The 17,052-nt window shown below is 40.6% G+C and overlaps 1 protein-coding gene across 2 annotated transcripts in view; it reads right to left on the reverse strand.

Moving 5' to 3' along the window:
• SLC7A1 (solute carrier family 7 member 1) overlaps positions 1-17,052 on the reverse strand; it is a 59,597-nt gene that overhangs the window by 37,163 nt on the left and 5,382 nt on the right. The window lies entirely within an intron of this gene.

The raw sequence follows: 17,052 nt of genomic DNA on the forward strand, positions 1-17,052 counted from the left end.
GTAGCATACAGCTGCTAATAAGTACTGGAAGGGTAAGATTTTTTTTTTTTTATAGAAGTAATTTACAAATCTGTTTAACTTTCTGGAACCAGTTGATTAAAAATAATAATAATAATAATAATAATAATTAATAATAATAATGATAATAATAATGTTTTCCACCGGAGCATCCCCAGAAGCCATCCCTATAACGGTGACACACTGTTTTATGAAAGCCATTCAAATGAATCAATCGCCATGTCATAACTGGAAGGTTCACCATGGAGAAGGTCACTTTGCTATTGGCTCTCTACAAGGCTTATAAAGACCGATCCCCTTTTGGGGACACCTCTATGACGTCCATATACTCTCATAGGTTCATAGAAAAATCCTGGACTGTTGGTTGGCACTGGGGACCTCTGACAGATGATATAGTTTTTCGTCACGATACGGAAATGACCGCGTTATACGGCTTTAAGAACTGAACAAACATTCCTCAGTTATGACAAGTTAGGTAAATCTGACATGCTTCCCTTAGTCATACGTATATTTTCCAGAAGAAATCAATAACACGTATCTTATGTGGCCACCAGATGAGGTCCTTATACAAACCAAACACTCCTTATTTCCAGAATGGCTACACTGTAAATGCAGTCTATTCTTTTTGGGTTGTGTTTGTGGGGGCGGACGTCCAGCGTAAAGTTGGAAATTTTAGTTTTGCAACAAGTCACAGAACCACAGGTCAGAGAACTCTGCAGTATAGCCACTATAACAGTTTTTCCCAACCAGGGTGCCTCCAGCTGTTGCAAAACTACAACTTCCAGCATGCCCGGACAGCCGAAGGCTGTCCGGGCATAATGGGAGTTGTAGTTTTTCAACAGCTGGAGGCACCCTGGTTCGGCTGTCCGGGTATGCTGGGAGTTGTAGTTCTGCAACAGCTGGAGGCACCCTGGTTCGGCTGTCTGGGCATGCTGGACGTTGTAGTTTTGCAACAGCTAGAGGCACCCTGGTTCAGCTGTCCGGGCATGGTGGGCATTGTAGTTTTGCAACAGCTAGAGGCACCCTGGTTCGGCTGTCCAGGCATGGTGGGCATTGTAGTTTTGCAACAGCTGGAGGCACCCTGGTTCGGCTGTCCAGGCCTGCTGGGCGTTGTAGTTCTACAACAGCTGGAGGCACCCTGGTTCGGCTGTCCGGGCATGCTGGGCGTTGTAGTTTTGCAACAGCTGAAGGCACCCTGGTTGGGAAACCTTGCACTATATACAACAGCTTGTACAGCAGATGCCACCACCGGCTTCTGGGGAACCTGCTTTGGTCTGCAGCAATAAGTACAGGAGGGTGTTACTGCACATGTCGTCATGTCTGTACGGTGGCCTACAGTCATTACAGCTAAATATATCAATTGAGAAGCTAAAGTTGTCGCCTGAAGAGTGATAAATTACTACTAAACATTTGCTGGGATTTTTAGAGCAGCAAGTAACATCCTGTTCGGCAGAAAGATGATGCAACATACGGTATTATTTCATTTTTTAGAGTTCAGTCATAGGACACAAACCTGCATTCTCAGGCACACAAGGAAGGCATAGATTCACCTGCCAGCTATTGTTATATTCACATTTCTACTCATTATTAGTTCTCATGGATACAGTCTGTATTTTGGAATATAATATGGTGCACGGTGTGGAACAATATGGCGGGACACACCGTGCCATATGCCACTTTTCAATACAGTTGCTTCTGGATCGTCACGTTGTCTGGCTAAACATGAAAGCCTATAGTTACATAGTTACCTAGTTAGTATGGTTGAAAAAAGACATACGTCCATCAAGTCCAACCAGGGAATTGAAGGGAAGGGTGTAAGGGGATAAGGGGAAGGGATGTAGTTTTATAATTCTGCATAAGCATTAATGTTATTTTGTTCCAGGAATGCATCTAACCCTGTTTTAAAGCTGTTAATTGTTCCTGCTGTGACCAGTTCCTGAGATAGACCATTCCATAAATTCACAGTCCTCACGGTAAAGAAGGCGTGTCGCCCCTTTAGACTAAACCTTTTCTTCTCCAGATGGAGGGAGTGCCCCCTCGTCCTTTGGGGGGGGTTTAACCTGGAACAGTTTTTCTCCATATTTTTTGTATGGACCATTTATATACTTATATACATTTATCATATCCCCCCTTAAACGTCTCTTCTCAAGACTAAACAATTGTAACTCCTTTAATCGCTCCTCATAGCTAAGATGTTCCATGCCCCATATTAGTTTAGTCGCGCGTCTCTGCACCCTTTCCAACTCCGCAGTGTCCCTTTTATGTACAGGCGACCAAAACTGAACAGCATATTCCAGGTGAGGCCGTACCAATGTTTTATAAAGGGGGAGTATTATGTCCCTGTCCCTCGAGTCCATGCCTCTTTTTATACATGACACATGCGGATTTTTCTGGTGTATACCTTAACAGCACGTCACAATTATAGTGTGAATTTAGTCTAACACGTTAGCAACCAGGGCCATATCATGGAAATGCGGGGACCAATTTAAAGGGGGTACTCCAGTGGAATTTATTATTTTTTTTTAAATCAACTGGTGCCAGAAAGTTACAGATTTGTAAATTATGTCTATTAAAAAATCTTTACCGTTCCAGTACTTTTTAGCAGCTGTATGCTACAGAGGAAATTATTTTCTTTTTGATTTTCTTCTTTTTTTTGTCTTGTCCACAGTGCTCTCTGCTGACACCTCTGTCCGTGTAAGGGACTGTCCAGAGCAGCATAAGTTTGCTATGGGGATTTTCTCCTTCTCTGGACAGTTTCTGATACGGGCATATTCCTCTGTAGCATACAGCTGCTAAAAAGTACTGGAAGGGTAAAGATTCTTTAATAGAAGTCATTTACAAATCTGTTTAACTTTCTGGCACCAGTTTATTTAAAAAATAAATAAATAAAAAAAGGTTTTCCACCGGAGTACCCCTTTAAGTAAGTGATCCTTTATTTTACTCCTGTTCACTGCACTATAATGCTGTGTATTGAGTTTAGTTCAGCTGAACAGCCAGTCAGTTTCCCTTTAAAGCCTGAAGCTAGACCAAAGATTTTTGTCTTTGGCTTTTGTAGACACAAAAGTATTTGTGCTATTTATGACTTTTCACCCTGCTTGTTATTTTTAGATTTTGGCCTAAAAAAGGGGGCCACGGTTTAAGTATTATAAGTATATATAAGGTTATAGTTACATCTAATAAATATGTGACTTTTTAAAAAGTTTCAAAACATTTGCCAAACTCCACTGAATGAGTGGCATTACACCTTTGGGAGGAATTTACCTTTAGTTTACACCTGGTCTTGGCAAAAAATAAAAATAAAAAATAAATAAAATAAAAATAAAAATTATAATAATAATAATAAGATTACATATATATATATATATATATATATATAACAAAGCATATTTGTGCAATAATTTGCCAATTGTTAGCAGGTTAATGCTGCCAGTTTCATACATGGTGCAGCACTTTTTTTATTTTTATTTTTTTAAAGTGGATGGGGCCCCCACACCCCCGCAGATTTACTAAAGTTCACATCAGTAACTGGCATGAACTATAGCAGAAATCTATGCGAGCTCCAAGTTATATCTCTACATCCAGCGCACAGACAGCAGCTGCCATTGCAGATTGATCAAGATGTGCGCACCTCTAAAGGAATCTAATGAACCCAACAACAGAGAAACGTTACTGTAGCCTGGCGTGTGAAAAAACAGTCTTTATAAATTTCCCCCTACATGACAAAAAAAAAGTGCAAATTCATCATACAGCCCAAGATCATAAATTCTGTGCAAATGAAACTGGCATAAAAGGGAGAAAATGCAAGTTGGAAAAAAATAAATAAATAAATAAATAAATAAATAAAAAGTCTGTCCCAACTGTTCGGATGGTTAACCCCTTAAGGACTCAGGGTTTTTCCGTTTTTGCACTTTCGTTTTTTCCTCCTTACCTTTTAAAAATCATAACCCTTTCAATTTTCCACCTAAAAATCCATATTATGGCTTATTTTTTGCGTCGCCAATTCTACTTTGCAGTGACATTAGTCATTTTACCCAAAAATGCACGGCGAAACGGAAAAAAAAATCATTGTGCGACAAAATCGAAAAAAAAACGCCATTTTGTAACTTTTGGGGGCTTTCGTTTCTACGCAGTGCATATTTCGGTAAAAATTACACCTTATCATTATTCTGTAGGTCCATACGGTTAAAATGATACCCTACTTATATAGGTTTGATATTGTCGCACTTCTGGAAAAAATCATAACTACATGCAGGAAAATTTATACGTTTAAAAATGTCATCTTCTGACCCCTATAACTTTTTTATTTTTCCACGTACGGGGCGGTATGAGGACTCATTTTTTGCGCCGTGATCTGAAGTTTTTATCGGTATGATTTTTGTTTTGATCGGACTTTTTGATCACTTTTTATTCATTTTTTAATGATATAAAAAGTGACCAAAATACGCTTTTTTGGACTTTGGAATTTTTTTGCGCGTACGCCATTGACCGTACGGCTTAATTAATGATATATTTTTATAGTTCGGACATTTACGCACGCGGCGATACCACATATGTTTATTTTTTATTTTTTTTACACTGTTTTATTTTTTTTATGGGAAAAGGGGGGTGATTCAAACTTTTATTAGGGAAGGGGTTAAATGACCTTTATTAACACTTTTTTTTTGCAGTGTTATAGGTCCCATAGGGACCTATAACACTGCACACACTGATCTCTAATGCTGATCACTGGCGTGCATTAACACGCCTGTGATCAGCATTATCGGCGCTTGACTGCTCCTGCCTGGATCTCAGGCACGGAGCAGTCATTCGTCGATCGGACACCGGGGAGGCAGGTAAGAGCCCTCCCGGTGTCCGATCAGCTGTTCGGGACGCCGCGATTTCACCGCGGCGGTCCCGAACAGCCCGACTGAGCAGCCGGGTCACTTTCACTTTCACTTTAGAAGCGGCGGTCAGCTTTGACCGCCGCTTCTAAAGGGTTAATACCGCACATCGCCGCGATCGGCGATGTGTGGTATTAGCCGCGGGTCCCGGCCGTTGATTAGCGCCGGGACCCACGCGATATGATGCGGGATCGCGGCGCGATCCCGCTTCATATCGCGGGAGCCGGCGCAGGACGTAAATATAAGTCCTGCGTCGTTAAGGGGTTAAAGGGGTACTAACGTGGAAAACTTTTTTTTAAAATCAACTGGTGCCAGAAAGTTAAACAGATTTGTAACTTACTTCTATTAAAAAATCTTAATCCTTCCAGTACTTTTTAGGGGCTGTAAACTAAAAAGAAATCCAAAAAAGAAATGGAGAAAATCCCCATAGCAAACATATGCTTCTCTGGACAGTTCCTAAAATGGACAGCAGAGGTCAGCAGAGAGCACTGTGGTCAGGACATCACAGGAAATGCATTTCTTTTTTGGATTTCTCTTTAGTATACAGCCCCTAAAAAGTACTGGAAGGATTAAGATTTTTTAATAGAAGTGATTTACAAATCTGTTTAAAGAGGTACTCCGGTGAAAACCTTATTTCTTTTAAATCAACTGGTGGCAGAAAGTTAAATATATTTGTAAATTACTTCTATTAAAAAATCTTAATCCTTCCAGTACTTATTAGCTGCTGAATGCTACAGAGGAAATTCCTTTCTTTTTGGAACACTGATGACATCACAAGCACAGTGCTCTCTGCTGACATCTCTGTCCATTTTAGCAACCATGCATAGCAGATGTATGCTAAGGGCAGCATGGTGGCTCAGTGGTTAGCACTGCTGCCTTGCAGTGCTGGGGACTTGGGTTCAAATCCTACTAAGGAGAACAATAAATAAAGCATTATTATTATTATAATAACGTCAGCAGAGAGAACTGTGCTCTTGATGTCATCAGAGAGCATTCCAAAAAGAAAAGAATTTCCTCTGTAGTATTCAGCAGCTAATAAGTACAGGAAGGATTAAGATTTTTTAATAGAAGTAATTTACAAATATGTTTAACTTTCTGCCACCAGTTGATTTAAACAAAAAAAGTTTTCCACGGTAGTACCCCTTTAACAAAAAATGTGTACAATGGCCTAGTGTCTGACATAACTGAGCAAACCCGAAGAAAAAAATAAATAAAAAGTGCTAGCTATTTACATGAACTTCAGATTATTCAAGGTCACTGAGCCCTCGTATCTTACTACAGCAATGAGGTTGCCTTTGGCATAGGTAAACAAAACATTAAAACCTTGTGGTAATCTTATGTACAATGAAGTATTTTAATCTTCTTGTGATATGGACACAAACACGCCTGGACACTATGGACGCAGCTGTGAATATCTGAGATAATAGAACTTGCTGCTATTTCCATGTTCACAATTGCTGGACAACAATCATTAAAACAACACTAAACTCCGAAATAACTCAAGATGTCCTGTAAACTCCTGAAATATGGCAAAGAAACTTGGGACAACTTTGTAATTCCCTTTACGTTCTGTTGGAATGGACATAGGTAATGGGGCGATGTATCCTTTCTTAGGCTGGGTTCACACCACGTTTTCTTAAATACGGTTCCCGTATACGGTTTGGAGGAGGGGGGCGGGGCTTAATCGCGGCGCCCGCACTCAGCCGTATTCGGGAACCGTATTTAATGCAAGTCTATGAGCCGACCGGAGTGAACCGCAGCCTCCGGTCGGCTTCGTTTTCGGACGTATGCGGTTTCCCGACCGCAGGCAAAAACGTGGTCGCCTGCAGTTTTCCCCAAAATCTTTTGTTCTGACAAAATTAATCCCACTAATATAATATTATATAAATATAATTTAGGATGTTGTCTAGAGCACTTAGAAACTTTCTTGTTCTCAGATGAAGTGCTTACATTTACCGTATTTTTCGCCGTATAAGACGCACTTTTTCTTCCCCAAAACTGGGGGGGGGGGGAAATTGGTGCGTCTTATACGGCAAATAACTGTCCTATCGCGGCGGTCCCTGCGGCCATCAACAGCCGGGACCCGCGGCTAATACAGGACATCACCGATCGCGGTGATGCCCTCTATTAACCCTTCAGACGCGGTGATCAAAGCTGACCGCCGCGTCTGAAGCAAAAATAACACTAACCCGGCTGCTCAGTCGGGCTGTTCTGGACCGCCGCGGTGAAATCGCGGTGTCCCGAACAGCTTACAGGACACCGGGAGGGACCTTACCTGCCTCCTCGGTGTCTGCTACGTGCCAGGATCCCCTGCATGGCCGGCGCTCTCCTTCGTTGTCATCACGTCGTCGCGCACGTGCGTCGGCGTGCGTAGCGACGTGATGGCGGCGACGGAGAGCGAGGATACCGGGCAGCAGAGACCTTCCGGAGCAATGGGGATACCCCGGGGACGCGGCGACAGCGATGGAGGGCGAAATCCAGGGCAGCGGTGGCGGGTCTGGAGAGGTGGGGACACGTGAGTACTACCTCCTATACCAGTGGTCTTCAACCTGCGGACCTCCAGATGTTGCAAAACTACAACTCCCTGCATGCCCGGACAGCCAACGGCTGTGCGGGCATGCTGAGAGTTGTAGTTTTGCAACATCTGAAGGTCCGAAGGTTGAAGATCACTGTCCTATACTTTACATTGTATTTGGTTCAGAATCTTTATTTTCTAGATTTTTATCCTATAAAATTAGGTGCATCTTATATGACGAAAAATACGGTAGCTGATTGACTGGATGTAATACAGCTGCTGAGACTTCCTGCTGAGAGAGGGGGGGAGAGAGCTGCTTCATTCACTTTAGCCACAAAGGGTCTATTCACACGGCAGAATTTTTACTTCGTAAGCGGAAATTCAGAAGTGTGAATGGGAGTGCGGAATCCCATAGAAGTCTATGGGCTTTAATTTGAGGCGGAATTCCGCAAGTGGAAATTCTGCCGTGAGAATAGACCCAAAAGCTACTGACATAGACCAGTTAAAAGAAAACCCTGACGATTTTGCAAGATTCTATGTGTAGTTCACATACACATTACCCACATGCCTTTGGAAATATCTATTACCTATCTGTGTTCTGTTAACCCAATGTAGTGTTTGCGCAAAAAAGGGGGGGGGGGGAACACGTCTTTAAAGGGTACCTCTCATCAAAAAATCTTTTGATATATTATAGATTAATGTATGCAGAATAACTTTACAATTGCATGTTATTAAAAAATATGCTTTTTTCTATTTCATTTTCCACTTTGAAGAAATGACCACTAGGGGTCTCCCTACCAGTCCTGGCAGCAAGCATTTCAGACTCATGCTGGAGTCCTAAACACTACGAGCTGCCAGTCTGCTTTGTTCACAAAGGAGAACACTCAGAGCTGCCAGTCTGCTTTGTTCACAGCCTGTTTGAAATGCTTGCTGACAGGACTGATCGGGAAAAATACAATAGAAAGAAGCATATTTTTCATTAACATGCTATTGGAAAGTTATTCAACATTCATTAATCTAAAATATATCAAAAGTTTATTTGATGAGAGGTACCCTTTAAGTGACAGGTCATAAACTCTAACAAGGATTCCCATAGAAAACAACGGGGAAACAGTTTTACAGCAAAATATGTGAACCTACCCTAAGGGGCATTATTTGTGTTGACACGTGGACATACTGGAATCAGACAGGAGTCTCGAAAAGAATTGCAAGTATAGAATTTCAGGTACTCTGTATCATTCACTGACAGGTGCAGGATTTAGATTTAGGAAATGAAATGACAAAATGCATACATTTCTAAAGGTGTCTAGAACAGGGAACATTTGACTAGGTCTACAGACATAATAATCCTATTATTTCTCCTATGAACCCATGGAAATGTCACAATGGGAACATCCTGTACTTTTTCTATACCTCATCTATATTTGCTGACATCCCCAATTTGTAGTAAACTGGTTAATTGTAAATTATTGAGAATTCTTGGCAAATACAGATGAAGCACATTTGTAGTTTATATACATAGTAGTTAGAGTGAGTCAGTCAGCAGTGTAACGTCAGGCACTCCTTCCATGTAAGCGGGGCTCCTTATACTATACAGTGATCCCTCAACTTACAATGGCCTCAACATACAATAGTTTCAACATACGATGGTCTTTTCTGGACCATGGTAACTTGAAACCGGACTCAACATACAATGCTATGGAATCTGCAAAACGTGTCAATGGCTGGAAGAACCGACCAATTAGAATGGGCATTTCACTGGTAAAACCCCTGTATTCCTAAAGTGTATGTACTGACTGGGGTCTGGTAGCGCCCCCTACAGTACAGTGGGTATTACATGTTCTGTACTCTTTACCTGTGCCAGGGTTAGCTGCTCCTCTGGACATCAGGTAAGGGCGGCTTCATTTTACTATTTTTTTAGTGCATTGTGTGTTCTGTACAGGACCCTGAAGAAGCTTTTGTCCTCTACCTACACCAGTGTTTCCCAAAGAGGGTGCCTCCAGCTGTTGCAAAACTACAACTCCCAGCATGCCCGGACAGCCTAAGGCATGCTGGGAGTTGTAGTTTTGCAACAGCTGGAGGCTCCCTCTTTGGGAATCACTGAAATAGACAGTGATTACAGCTCCCAGCAGATCTTTCTTACCTTTATATGTAAGGATTTGCTTTATCTGTATTAGTTATCTACTTATTTATCTTTAATCCTCACTTTTTCCTATTTTTGGATGACATTTTGGTGGCTTCAGAACCAATTACCAGGTTTCCATAGAGTTATTGTCTCAACATACAATGGTTTCAACATACAATGGTCGTCCTGGAACCAATTAATATTGTAACTTGAGGGACCACTGTACTCTTTGGGGAGCAGCATTCTTGAGGAGTTTTCTAACATCCGATTACTATGCCACTCCTGGTATTAAGACGACGTTGCTCAGAACGGCTGTTTAGACACTGAACAAGTAGGAAACACTGAGTATTTGGCCTCACAACCTGAAAAAAAAAAACACAAGGACCAGGGTTTCTATGGAGCTGCCAAGTACAGTGCTTGGCTATTTCCAGCATCTCATACATGCAGAAAAGCACAGTTTGCCAATCTATTGAGTCCTCATACTTGAGATCACTGGGGGTCCCAAGTGGTCAGACCACCCCCCCATCATGTGGATTGGGGAGAAGGGTTATAAGCTGAAATACCCCTTTAAGGACCCCATAGAAAAGCCACCCAAACCCCTGTGTATGAGAGCATCCCACGATTCCCCAACAGATGGAGTGGAGGGTGGGGGTAGAGTGTAGGGACCGAGCCTGTTGGATTTTACCTGCCCCCTCCTTTAGCTCTTAGAGAGATAAGATGCAGGTAAGATGAGTCTGGCAGTGCATTACCCTTCCTTTCTCTTTTCAGAACATAAGACTTAGCTGGTCCAAGCTTTTGTGTGCATGGGTGGATCTGGAGAATTTGTGATAGTTGTTGGCCAAACATACACAGTGTATGGGAAGCTTTGCATGTCATAGTACACTTGCTTTGTGCTATATAGAGCTGAAAGTCAAAGAAATAAATGCTGCAAGAGAATCCTAAACCGGAGATAAAAAAGAAATAAAATAAATAAAATAAAATAGTCCAGTTCAACTCTAATTTGTGATCAAAAGTTTCCATGTAGCACTTGTTTAAACTATCTGTAGTACCTTACCAGCCAAGAAGCTTAGCAGGAAACAACAGATCACTAAAAATACACAAAACCCTTCCCGTAAATAGCAAACAATAAATAAATAAGTGCACAATGATGGGAAGCTTTATGAGGCCTTATTTTTAACATGCTGGTGATATCCAACAGGTTATAGCTGACATTTTTTTGACAGCTAAATCGATCATTAAAGGGGTATTCCAGGAAAAAAACTTTTTTATCTATCTATCTATCTCAACTGGCTCCAGAAAGTTAAACAGATTTGTAAATTACTTCTATTAAAAAATCTTAATCCTTTCAGTACTTATGAGCTTCTGAAGTTAAGGTTGTTCTTTTCTGTCTAAGTGCTCTCTGATGACACGTGTCTCGGGAACCTCCCAGTTTAGAAGAGGTTTGCTATGGGGATTTGCTTCTAAACTGGGCGTTTCCCGAGACACGTGTCATCAGAGAGGATTTAGACAGAAAAGAACAACCTTAACTTCAGAAGCTCATAAGTACTGAAAGGTTTAAGATTTTTTAATAGAAGTAATTTACAAATCTGTTTAACTTTCTGGAACCAGTTGATCTATCTATCTATCTATCTATATAAATAAACGTTTTTTCCTGGAATACCCCTTTAAGCTCCCAAACACACATAAAAGTCATCTGGACATCCATAATCTCAGAAGGTCAGAGGAAATAAGCTCGGACTGAATATGAATGAATGTCCTGCAGCAGAACACATGCACTATCACCTCCGAATTGGGAGGAACAGCTATCAGCCAAAAGAATATTCAGACAACAGCTATTCAAGGTATATGGGCAGCTTAAGTCCCGGAGAGACTGTTGAGTCCCCACTCGCTGTTTGTCTATAGTAAACATCTCCAAGATGAAGGCCAACAGCAACGTTACATTTACACAACATACAGTAGTACTGCCAACGTAGCTGTGAAATAGAGGTGTGACCCACACAGGGTGACCTTAAAGATGTCTAATGGCAAGGTGTACATAGTTGTCAGGAATACTGCTTACAATAGAAGATAAATACATCAGGAACATTCTTGCTACTTTAGCATCGGCCACTGAGAAAAACAAGGAAAAACGGGGGAGATTTATCAAAACCTGTGCAGAGGAAGAGTGGTGCAGTAGCCCATAGCAACCAATCAGATTGCTTCTTTCATTTTCCACAGGCCTCTTTAGAGGCCTGTGGAAAATGAAAGAAGCAATCTGATTGGTTGCTATGGGCAACGGCACCACTCTTCCTCTGCACAGGTTTTGATAAATCTCCCCCAATATCCCTGGTATAGAGACTGGAAATTTAAATATGGAGATTAATAGATTTTCCTAATTCAGTTTCTTAAAAATTACATAACAACCTGGCACAACCAGCTCATGTACATTGGAAAGGACTTTAGTCAAAGCTAAATGATCTGCCAAATCAGCCATTTCATTGGACTATACACAGATCTGATGATGGGATACAACCAAATTAGATCTGACAAAGATCTGCCAACTCAGCCATTTCATTGGACTATACACCGATCTGATGATGGGATACAACCAAATTAGATCTGACAAAGATCTGCCAACTCAGCCATTTCATTGGACTATACACAGATCTGATGATGGGATACAACCAAATTAGATCTGACAAAGATCTGCCAACTCAGCCATTTCATTGGACTATACACAGATCTGATGATGGGATACAACCAAATTAGATCTGACAAAGATCTGCCAACTCAGCCATTTCATTGGACTATACACAGATCTGATGATGGGATACAACCAAATTAGATCTGACAAAGATCTGCCAACTCAGCCATTTCATTGGACTATAAACCGATCTGATGATGGGATACAACCAAATTAGATCTGATAAAGATCTGCCAACTCAGCCATTTCATTGGACTATACAACATTATGATACGGTGACACAACCACTACCCTCCCCAAACTAGAAGAGCAGGATTTTATCACATGGTTTCATACATATAACAAAATGTTATCCCTTGCTGAGCAAGTATCACCTAAGATTGCAGGAGAGGCCAAATAGGCCATTATGTATTTCTGGCATCAAGTGCAGGTCAACATGGCCTGGGAAATATGATAAAGTGCCTGATAAACCCCATTGACCTTACTGGCGTTTGTCAGATTTCAGTCAGGTTGTTGAGCACAATTCAGCACAGATAAAATCTGTGGCTCCTAAAAGACAGACACAGATGTGAATTAGGGTGCATACACACCATGTTTTCCCTATACAGTTCCAAGTTAAAAACCGTATAGAAAATTGTATGCATTGACTTAACATTGTAAACCGTATGTCAAACGCATCATCCGGTTTAGTCCGTTTTGCACCTCATACGGTTTTGTCCCGTTTTTTACCCGTACCCAAAACCGTAGTCTACCACGTTTTTTTGGTCCGGGTGAAAAAATGTATAAAACCGTATACATTTTTTTAAAACATGGGAGTCAATGGGAACCGTACAGAACTGTATGTGCTTACGGTTCCATCCGGTTTTCACCATACGGTTTTTGACTTTGCACAGTTTTTTTTCTTGGAATTTCAATCAAACAAGTGAAACATTATTCATAATGGAGTGAAAAATTTAAAATGTATAAGTTTTTTTCTTAAAAAAAAACGATGCAACCGGACACCATTTTTCAAACCGTATACGGTTTTCAACCATTATATATGGGTTAAAATTTGTACACGTTTTGATACAATTTAGTCAGGTTTTGAGGAATCCGTTTTTCATCAAAAACCTGATACGGGAACTGTGCAGTTCCTATGGGGATATTCTCCCATCATGCACAGCTCCTGGGACGTGACATCATCATTGAGCAGTTAGACAGAAAACTTCAGAAGCTAATAACTATTGGAAGGATTAAGATTTTTTAAAGGGGTATTCCAGGCAAAAACTTTTTTTTATATATATCAACTGGCTCCGGAAAGTTAAACAGATTTATAAATTACATCCATTAAAAAATCTTACTCCTTCCAATAGTTATTAGCTTCTGAAGTTTTCTGTCTAACTGCTCAATGATGGTGTCACGTCCCGGGAGCTGTGCATGATGGAAGAATATCCCCATAGGAGCTGCACAGCTCCCGGGACGTGAGTCATCAGAGATCAATTAGACAGAAAACCGCAACTCAACTTCAGAAGCTAATAACTATTAGAAGGATTAAGATTTTTTAATAGAAGTAATTTACAAATCTGTTTAACTTTCCGGAGCCAGTTGATATATATAAAAAAAAGTTTTTTCCTGGAATACCCCTTTAACCCCTTAACCCCTTAAGGACGCAGGACGTAAATGTACGTCCTGGTGAGGTGGTACTTAACGCACCAGGACGTACATTTATGTCCTAAGCATAACCGCGGGCATCGGAGCGATGCCCGTGTCATGCGCGGCTGATCCCGGCTGCTAATCGCAGCCAGGGACCCGCCGGCAATGGCCGACGCCCGCGATCTCGCGGGCGCCCGCCATTAACCCCTCAGGTGCCGGGATCAATACAGATCCCGGCATCTGCGGCGGTTCGCGATTTAAATGAACGATCGGATCGCCCGCAGCGCTGCTGCGGGGATCCGATCATTCATAACGCCGCACGGAGGTCCCCTCACCTTCCTCCGTGCGGCTCCCGGCATCTCCTGCTCTGGTCTGTGATCGAGCAGACCAGAGCAGGAGATGACCGATAATACTGATCTGTTCTATGTCCTATACATAGAACAGATCAGTATTAGCAATCATGGTATTGCTATGAATAGTCCCCTATGGGGACTATTCAAGTGTAAAAAAAAAAATGTAAAAAAATGTAAAAGTAAAAGTAAAAAAAAAGTGAAAAATCCCCTCCCCCAATAAAAAAGTAAAACGTCCGTTTTTCCTATTTTACCCCCAAAAAGCGTAAAAAACATTTTTTATAGACATATTTGGTATCGCCGCGTGCGTAAATGTCCGAACTATTAAAATAAAATGTTAACGATCCCGTACGGTGAACGGCGTGAACGAAAAAAAATTTAAAAAGTCCAAAATTCCTACTTTTTTAATACATTTTATTAAAAAAAAAAAAATTATAAAAAAATGTATTAAAAGTTTTTTATATGCAAATGTGGTATCAAAAAAAAGTACAGATCATGGCGCAAAAAATGAGCCCCCATACCGCCACTTCTACGGAAAAATAAAAAAAAGTTAGAGGTCATCAAAATAAAGGGATTATAAACGTACTAATTTGGTTAAAAAGTTTGTGATTTTTTTTTAAGCGCAACAATAATATAAAAGTATATAATAATGGGTATCATTTTAATCGTATTGACCCTCAGAATAAAGAACACACGTCACTTTTACCATAAATTGTACGGCGTGAAAACAAAACCTTCCAAAATTAGCAAAATTGCGTTTTTCGTTTTAATTTCCCCACAAAAATAGTGTTTTTTGGTTGCGCCATACATTTTATGATATAATGAGTTATGTCATTACAAAGGACAACTGGTCGCGCAAAAAACAAGCCCTCATACTAGTCTGTGGATGAAAATATAAAAGAGTTATGATTTTTAGAAGGCGAGGAGGAAAAAATGAAAACGTAAAAATTAAATTGTCTGAGTCCTTAAGGCCAAAATGGGCTGAGTCCTTAAGGGGTTAAGCCAACTATACAATACTAGAAAAAAATTAAAAAAAACATGTTTTCCCAACTATGTTCAAACTCTTGCACCAACAGGGTCCTAAGGGAATATTTTGAGGAAAAAAAAAGCATGAATCATTACAAGAGTATTATGGGACTTGGGTCATATGGTGAAACAAGGCAACTTTCTTCATAATACCGTACAAAGTTCCAGTTAGATTAAATGTTAAAATGTGATTTATAGGATTAAATGAGTAACCTGAAACATAGCAAAATATATTGTTTAGATCAGTGGTGTCCAAGTGGTGGCCCTCCAGATGTTGCAAAACCACAACTCCCAGCACGCCCGGACAGCCAACGGCTGTCCGGGCAGGCTGGGAGTTGTGGTTTTGCAACATCTGGAGGGCCACCGCTTGGACACCACTGGTTTAGAGCCATGTGTCCCATGCTTACTGCTCAAGACATTACAACAGGTTATGCTTTTAAAGATTTTCTTATAATAGTACAATGTATGAACAGTCTTGTACACACCAATTCTCATAAAGCCGTGGATTCAGCAATCACTTATCAGTAATGCATGGGATTGCTGGAAATGGGTTGTTGAGCCAGGGATTATTACTCATATGTGGAAGGAATTCTGTCCATAATGTGAGGTACGGTAATTGGGACTTTTTTTTTTTTTTACAGTTTTGCTGTGTTTCCAGAAGTGAAAGCATCAAAATACAGTAACCTGGGGACCCTACAGTCACAGGAAGCCACAAGTTAAAGGGGTACTCCGGTGGAAAACATTTTTATTTTTTTTTTTTAAATCAACTGGTGCCAGAAAGTTAAAAAGATTTGTAAATTACTTCTATTAAAAAATCTTTACCCTTCCAGTCCTTTTTAGAATTTTTCTCTCTTTTTGAATTCATTTTTTGTCTTGTCCACAGAGCTCTCTGCCGACACCTGCTGCCCGTATCAGGAACTGTCCAGACCAGGAGAAAATCCCCATAGCAAACCTACGCTGCTCTGGACAGTTCCTGATACATCAGGTGTCAGCAGAGAGCACTGTGGACAAGACAAAAAATAAATTCAAAAAGAAAAGAATTTCCTCTGTAGCATATTGCTGCTAAAAAGTACTGGAAGGGTAAAGATTTTTTAATAGAAGTAATTTACAAATCTGTTTAACTTTCTGGCACCAGTTGATATATAAAAAAAAAAAAAAAAAAATGTTTTCCACTGGAGTACCCCCTTAAATAACATGTGGGCTTAATGCACACTGCTGTATTCAGGATGCACAAAGCACAGACCACAAAATTTAGTACCCATACAGTTCTATTTAGAAACAACAAAATTTCGCCTCTCACCTTTTTCTGGACTGCAAACATGCATGGACAACTGGGTTCAGCTACTTCAATCCAAGAACAAAGATGAAATGTCTGGCAAAGGATGGTCCAGATAACACTTCTTCCTTTATTTTGACATATTAAATCCCGGTACAACAATAAATGATAAAACAGTCAAAGTCTGACGCACTTTGGCTTAAAAGCCTTATTCATAGGCTAACGCAGTCAAAGTCTGGCATGCTTTGGCTATATTCATAGAATAAAGCTTTCAAGCCAAAACGCGTCAGACTTTGACTGTTATCCTATCCTTGCACTTGGATATTAATATGTGGAAATAAAGTTTTATCTGGACAATCCCCTGCTGGACCTGCCTTTGTACTTTTATATAATTCTATTGTTTCAAACTTTATTTGTGTGCATGCTCTTTTGTTTCAATGCCTATTATGGGGCTATTCTCTTTTAGAAGCATCACTTTTTTGGGGGTGGGGTAGGGGGGGGGGGGGGGGGGACACATTCCCTACTGTAGCAGTAGGAGTACCAGTGG

Source organism: Hyla sarda, chromosome 2, assembly GCF_029499605.1.
Source record: "Hyla sarda isolate aHylSar1 chromosome 2, aHylSar1.hap1, whole genome shotgun sequence".
NCBI classification, from domain to species: Eukaryota; Metazoa; Chordata; class Amphibia; order Anura; family Hylidae; genus Hyla; species Hyla sarda.